The 8,228-nt window shown below is 34.5% G+C and overlaps 1 non-coding gene across 1 annotated transcript; it reads left to right on the top strand.

Moving 5' to 3' along the window:
* The first annotated feature begins 1,752 nt into the window (after positions 1 to 1,752).
* On the top strand, positions 1,753 to 1,834 carry Trnas-uga (transfer RNA serine (anticodon UGA)). Its single transcript has one exon. It is a non-coding gene; the product is annotated as a tRNA-Ser (tRNA).
* The last annotated feature ends 6,394 nt before the right edge of the window (positions 1,835 to 8,228 follow it).

Below are 8,228 nucleotides of genomic sequence, written 5' to 3' on the forward strand. Positions count from 1 at the left end.
TAAATTATGGTGCCTAATCTCAAAGTAGTGTGAGTGGGACCATTGGGTGAGAATAAACAGAACTATGCATTTACATGAACAATATGTATTACATGTACATCATGAACGGAGCGAAGAAAGTGCTCAAGACCCCCCCCCCCTCCTTTCCCAAGAGTTTGACGAATAAGTTATTTCATTCAAAGTCATCAGAATAAGACATTGAATCCCTTCTACTGTAAAAATGAGCCCATCTCTATAGTTTTAAAACAAATAGGGATGCATATCCTTAAAAAAAACAAAGTAAAAAGTAGAAAAACAGACCAGAGTATATGTATATACAAGATCAGTTCACAATAGTGGATTAAAATCTTGTGCTGGAATGTTTGTTTGCCAAAATATTTTGAGACCATAATTATTTTTTCGATGGGTGGTGGTAATGAGGATTAAAGTTTCCCCATATTAGGGAAACTTCTAAATCCGCGCCTGTTGTGATTCAAGAATTACACCATCAGTCGAAATCGGACTGCACTCGAGAATAATATACGGAGGCCGGTTGGGGTCATAAAAAGCATATTTTGTCTGATGTTATAGAAGGTCGCCTCATATTTATTTAAAAAAATTTATATGGACGTAAACAAATTTTCGTAGACAAGTAGTTGCAGACAAAAAGTGTTTTGTTTTAACGATGACAAAAACCTTTTGTTTATTGATAAATTCAAGAAAACGAAAATTAAACACCTGAATTTTGCACTGGTTGCCGTCTTCTGATTTGCTCCGGACTTAAATAAGGCACGTCTTTTGATAAAACGCTGGGTTTTTCCTTAGATGGTAACACATTGCAGACAGCAACACGCAAGCGCAGAAATAAGAATTCAACAAAAGTTGAAGTCAATAGCCCCACCCTTACCCACATCACAAAAAATTCCGACTCCTTCAGTACCTTTTTAGGAAAACCAAAATATTTTCCTCTTTGCATATGGCAAATGAGATGGAAGCAGTCGCGTACGAGCAACTGAAGAAGTTTCCTTTTTAATGGTACAGTCGTTATAATCAATTATGTATAACTTAGTCAATCAGTTGAATCATCGGCGTTTTTGTTTCGTGTATCAAGTTAAATAAAAAAGAACTTAACTTTTACATACTGAATCCATGTTAGACCCCTTCAAATTTAACTTCAGTTCAAAAAAAAAAAGTTTAGGTCCATTGTCTTAACCCACATATTTTGTCATCCAAAAGATATACCTGGTATATATAAAGCGCCGTTCAGTGCTGCACTGATCAGATGTTAAATGAATACACATTTCTGACACTTTTCAGGTCGAATTTCTGCCCAACTAACTACTCCGTACATTTTAGATCTTCTTTCAATCTGTGGATCATTTTTGTTTAGATGGAAGATAATTTTCAATACCAAATATGAATAACATCTTTCCAACTCAAGGGTTTCTGATCCGTTGACCGAAAACCCTTGGCTAGGGAAGATGTGTGAATATTTCTTATCGCTTTCTTTTTTTGAGGGTCGCTAGAAACTTATTGGTGTCTGCCAGATAATTGTGTGGCTACCGCTATATAATTTTGTTGCAACCGCCAGATGTTTAACTGGCCGTCGCCGCTTAAAGTTTTTGGCAGTTGCCAGAGAAATATTTGTCACAAATGGCACCAATTGGCTTCCGTACAACTACAATTACATGCGTATGTATACATATCACACAAATACAAGATCGATTATCGATTGATTTTTATCTATAATGATAAAATTAAATTGAATTTTAAGCTGTGATGGCCGAGTGGTTAAGGCGTTGGACTTGAAATCCAATGGGGTCTCCCCGCGCAGGTTCGAACCCTGCTCGCAGCGATAAAGTTTTTTATAGTGTCCTAATTAAGGTGGCATGGGACATCTCTGTATTGTGACAAAAACAAATTCTAGCATACAATAAAATTTAAGTATAACTTAAGGTCAACAGCATTGTTACGTAGGTCTGTCCATTTCATTGCAAGCCACTTAGCCATGGCTCTTTGAACTCTGCATGATTTGTCTGGCCTTTGAGCTAAGACTACGCATTCTGTGTATATTTCGCTTGAAACCGAGTCAATAGATAGTTACGTCCTGCTGAATGTCCAAGGTCTTAATAAAATGGTTCTAGGAGATGGAGGGTCGAGATTGGTGTGGGTTACATCTCCCTTCAAATGTACTAACTCCAAAATACTCGAAGCTTTTCTGAACCTATCTTTAAAGTAAAACAACTATTTCTTTAAAAAGGAATTAACGTATAGTATTGAATCACGAGAATTTCATTTTTTACTGGGCTAGAACATTTACCTCCTAAATTGGATTCCCAAACCTATCATGATGGAAAATTCGTACTTATTCACGTAAACACACGTTTACAAATGGTAATCAAATTTGATAAAATAAAAATAAATATCCAGTTACATTTTTTTTTCGGTTTAAATATGGTGCCTAATCTCAAAGTAGAGTGAGTGGGACCATTGGGTGAGAATAAACAGAACTATGCATTTACATGAACAATATATATTTCATGTACAACATGAACGGAGCGAAGAAAGAGGTCCAGACCCCACCCCCCTCTCTCCCTTCCCAAGAGTTTGACGAATAAGTTATTTCACTCAAAGTCATCAGAATTAGACATTGAACCCCTTCTACTGTAAAAATGAGCCCATCTTTATAGTTTTTAAACAAATAGGGATGCATATCCTAAAAAAAAAAATCATATAGTAAAAAGTAGAAAAACAGACCAGAGTATATGTATATACAAGATCAGTTAACAATAGTGGATTAAAATCTTGTGCTGGAATGTTTGTTTGCCAAAATATTTTGAGACCACAATTATTTTTTCGATGGGTGGGGGTAATGAGGATAAAAGTTTCCCCATATTAGGGAAACTTCTAAATCCGTGCCTGTTGTGATTGAAGAATTACACTATCAGTCGAAATCGGATTGAACTCGAAAATAATATACGGAGGCCGGTTGGAGTCATAAAAAGCATATTTTGTCTGATGTTATAGAAGGTCGCCTCATATTTATCTTAAAAATTTATGTGGACGTAAACAAATTTTCGTAGACAAGTAGTTACAGACAAAACGTGTGTCCCCGCGTAGATTCGAACGCTGCTCGCAGCGTCAACCATAGATTTTTTTTATGTAAAATAGATATAGAAAAAGGTAAATAAATAACAATTGAAATGTGTCGAAATTGTTTTGTCGCATAATCTCGCCAGTTGTTTCACTTTGCGTGTATTTTTTAAGGAGGCTAGGGTGTCAAAAAAATGTATCCAAAATTCACTTAATTTGCAGAAATGTTTCATGTAATCTTAATTTACATTTTAATGTGAAGGACCACATCGCAATCATCGTAATTTTATTATTTATTGTATCTGGAAAAAATTGCACATTATGTAAAAATAAATAAATAAATAAATATGAAAAATATATGAAATGATAATAAATGCAAAAACATACCAATAACATCACAAAAAATTAACACAATAAAAAAAACTTATCATTATTATAGCATTGAATGATTTATTTTTGACGTCGTCGTGTCAATAACTGCCGTCAGGTGAGCAGACAAATTGAATAACGCGCGTTAGCGCGTTATGATAATTTGTCTATTCACCTGACGGCAGTTATTGACACGACGACGTCAAAAATATATCATTTAATGCCTATATTTACATTCCCTTACTGAAAAATTTAATTATTTACTTAAATAAATCGATATAAAGTGCAGAACACGGAGGGAGTGAATTAGTAACAGCAAGAACAGCTGTTTCTTAAAACCGGTTTTAACTGGTTTTCATACAGACTGTTGAGATGAGATCGACGAGCATAAAAATAAAATCCATAAAAAATAGCTCTTGAAATGTTGCTTTTAACAATAAAATAAACTTTTTTGTTGAAATATTATAAAACATGGTGTTTTGACAACATTCATGAAATACATTTTTTAACCGATAACATAGAATCACTGTTTGAGAACTACTTATGTAAATTACTCGTAAATTCATACGCAGTGAATAGGTGTTGCATTTAGAGGCATTTAAACATCACTGAATTTAATGGAAAAACACATTAGAAGGTAAATATTTGTTATTAAAAAAAATATCACAATTTTGCCAAAAATATGTCACAAACATCCAAATATGTAAAATTAAAAAAAAGTAGCCACAAGAATATTTATAAATTTTAACATTATAATAATCAATACATGTGTAATAAAGATTGAGCCTTAAAAAAATTTCGATGGTGAAATTAAAAAAAAAATTGAGTAAAATATTTGGAGTTTTACAAGTTACCTCCCTTTTAAAAGTTAGAACAGTGCTGAATAACAGCTAAAATGGTTTTTGGCATCTTGTAACCCTTAGTTTACAATCAACTGACTATTTAAATAATGCTTTAATACCATCATATCCATTTCTTTCATAAGACAATTTCAGTATGATGTAAGAGTTATAGAACATTAAAGTGAAAATCTTTTTTGTGTAGAGATAAAAACGCTTTAAAATGGCAGCCACCCCCAGCCTCGTTAAGACGCCGCTTGTCCCTAATTTACGTTGGTGCAACTATATCCTCAATCCAAATTTGTTTCATTGGGGTGGGGTGGGGTGGGGTTCTCTGGCTAAACGATAAGCAAATTGAAATTATAGCAACTATGGCACGCAGTGAGATATAAGTAAACAATTTAAATAATTATAATAATCATTTAAGCGTAGCGTTACACATGTAAATTAATACATGCATGTCTGTTTCATTTTCACGTAAAGCGTCGTTAGGATGTGGTGGAGGATGTGTTGGAGGGAGTCGTTTAAAAGAAGACACATTTACCACTTCTGAGTCTTTCCACTCAGTCTTGTAAGATTTTCAAATAAAATGTTATTGATTTCGTGGCTTTTTTGACACCGCGACAGTTTACTGTGTAACAGTGCGATGACGAGTTTACCGAAATTGTCGACGAGCTGTATGAAGCTCGACAACGTATTTTATTATACTTTCATGTTCATGTTCAAACCAATTGAAATTCAATTGGTTTAGACGCAGTTTATAATCCGTTCTGCTGCCCTCAGCGTTAGCAACACACTTGGCAACCTGTATCACAACGAATTGCTACAAGCGCGTAAATTATGCGCGTATGGTTCGCCATAAAATTCACGTCAAAAATTTAAAAGCAATAAAATTTTCTGTAATAAAATAAATTGTGTATGTTTGGGAGGGTAACAGTTGATATCGACATCTCTCGAAAACTATTGTCAACATCCACTTTACGTCGGTTGACAATAGTTTTCTCAGGGGTGTCAACATCAACTGTTACCCTCCCAAACAGGCACTACGTATTTATTTAAAGAGACAGTACAGCTGAAAACATATGTGTGAATAATTCAGATTTACCTATCTATTGTATCGTTAGGAAATAAGAAATAACGTTGATTGTAATAGTTGAAATACATTAAAATCCCTTTCACATACTTAATTAACATAATTAGGAGCTTCCGGAAAATTAAGGGTCGTACAAACGGGAATAATTTTATATCGTTTATTTGTACCACGTGGACTTTGATTGACAGTAATTGACACATGCTGAAAACTGCAAGACCTTTGTCGTTTTTCAAGTCGGTTTTTGATAAGATGCGCCGTACTGTCTCTTTCAGGAATAAGGAATCATTCTTTGAGTATTAGGAGGTGATAATTTTGGTTGGGGCGTGGCCAAATCTAATAAAACCCAAAGGGCTTTATGATAGATTTGACCACGTTCCGACCGAAATCATAATTTCATAATATTCAAAGAATGGTTCCTTATTACTTACATTTATATTATCTCCAATTTGTACACTTAAAAACAACATTTTAAAACCACTATTTGTTCATGTAGCACATGGTATGTAATACTACGCGGCGTAGCCAATACCGTTTCTCGGTTATGCTATAAGACACGCCCATATTGTATCGCTCATCTTTTATGAAATTACTGGACTATAAGTTTCAAAATTGATTCGTAATGTTATTACAGACAAAGACAGTTGAAAATGTAAATACATAACGTTACAGCTTGACGGCGAGCTGTGTAAAATTACGTTAGCGTTGCGGCGTGTTGTTACATCGTCATGGCGTTGCGATAGCGCGACGATGTGTTGTGCGATATTGTCCCGCGCCGAGCTGTGTAAAGTTGCGTTAGCGCGACGATTTGATGTGTTACAGCTTTACGACGAGCTGTGTAAAGTCTGTGTTAGCGCGACTGCGCGATTATTTAGTGGAAAGCTGCATTTGCACAATGGCGAGAGTATGAGGCAGCATCGATCAGCGCGAAGGAGTGTTGTGCGAAGTAACGTACACGAGCGGCCACAGTGTGTTGTGCATTGTTGTGTTTGTATGAAATTTTGTTAGTGTTTACCGAATGGTTGCGAAGTCAGCCTAACGTGACGGCCAGTTGTTTGAAAGTGCGACAGTGTAGGGTTTTGTCTTATTCAAACTAAATCAACTAACGCCAACTTTTTCTGTGACACTTTTATAATGATCAGAGACATGTTATTTATGTCTCTGATAATGATATGTCTTTTTTTTTTTTTAATAAATTCTTTAATTATTATATTCAGGTTAAAATTTTATACCAGCTAAAAAAATATAAGGAGTAGTATAACATCAATATATAAAATTCAAATGAATTCGATATTAAAAAAATAATTCAATAAGGAAATAAATAAACTTTACCACAGCTATGATGGCCGAGTGGTTAAGGATTGAAATCCAATGGGGTCTCCACGCGCAGGTTTGAAACCTGCTCGCAGCGTTTAAGTAAATTTTGGACCGTTTTGTTATTTGCTGTTCACTACTCTACCTCCATTGATGTTGTCCAACAAAACTTAGATATTTCCGCAAAAAGGGACTCGTTGCTCATGTATACATGTAGTAAGGCTAGCTTCCGGTCTGAAAAAAAAATTCGGAATTTTTACAGACCTGCAGCTATAGTTAGGCTTGCATGCTAGCTTACCGTAATCGTCTTAAGGTGGTATCGGACATCTGTCTATATTAAAATTTTCAAATTTTACAATATTTAACTAAAAAATACGTTTTAACAAAACTTGGAAAGGTAAACATCCCCAGCTGAATCCTCTAATTTACTGCGCTACGCTGATAGATAACAATTTTTGGAAAGAAACTATTTAGAAAAATACACTTGATTTAATTGTTTATTTCGATAAATAGTACGTCACAACATGGAGGTGTCCCATGCCACCTTAAAAAGACTTGTTTTCGTAAATATTTAATCTCAATCCTCCATTGAAATAGTATCAAGTTCCGGATGGTCATGGCCATTTTTAGAAAATACTGATATCCTCGAGAAGAACAGCTCTTTCTCGCATTATCACCGGTGTGAGATCGGTTTGTCCGGTGTGAGACAGCAGTGTGAGATTTTTCTGTCTTACACTGTGTATTACTACGCCGTTTTAAAACGAAAACAAACGATGTCTGCTGTAGGAAAATGCGAAATGGTGCATTGAAATCATCCATTAAGTAATCATATTGCTTAATTTATTATAATTTATCATATTTTTAATTTAAAAAACTGTCGTATGCTTTCATTTTGACTTGCACTATTTGAAGCACGCGGGGGGATAAACCGAAAGTAATCTTTTGAACGTCATAGCAGAAAGTTGTCAAACATCATTTTTTAAGGTAATATAATGCGAGAAAAATAATCATTCATTATATACTCGTGTGGGATAGTGAAATTCCACCTCGGGGCCAAGATTAACGGTCTAGGACTCGGCACAGCCTCGTCCTAGACAGTGAATCTTGTCCCCTCGGTGGAATTTCACTATCCCACACTCGTAATAATGAATGATTCTATTTAAAGAGGTTCGCTCCTCAGGTTTTGGCTATGCATTTTGGGTCAACTCTAGTCTGAAAATTCTGCATCACATATTAATTCTATAGCAAATTTATATTTTACAATGCCAAATAAACTTTGTTGAATAAAATTGTTTAAAAAATTACATCTTTACAGAGTTTAGTAAAGGACTATATTTTGTGGCGGAAGGTTTTTTAGAGTACTGTTACTTTAGAATTTAAAGTAGCCTCATTATTGCCAGTGCAAACCATACTTCTATATAGTTTGTGTATTACGATATATTTATAATGTTCTGAAAAACATATTTGAACGATATTTTGATATTTCTATCGATATATTTTGGCATATTTATTTTATATTTCATAGAAGTTAAGAAAAAATTAAC

This window comes from Magallana gigas, chromosome 7 (assembly GCF_963853765.1).
Source record: "Magallana gigas chromosome 7, xbMagGiga1.1, whole genome shotgun sequence".
Lineage (NCBI taxonomy): Eukaryota > Metazoa > Mollusca > Bivalvia > Ostreida > Ostreidae > Magallana > Magallana gigas.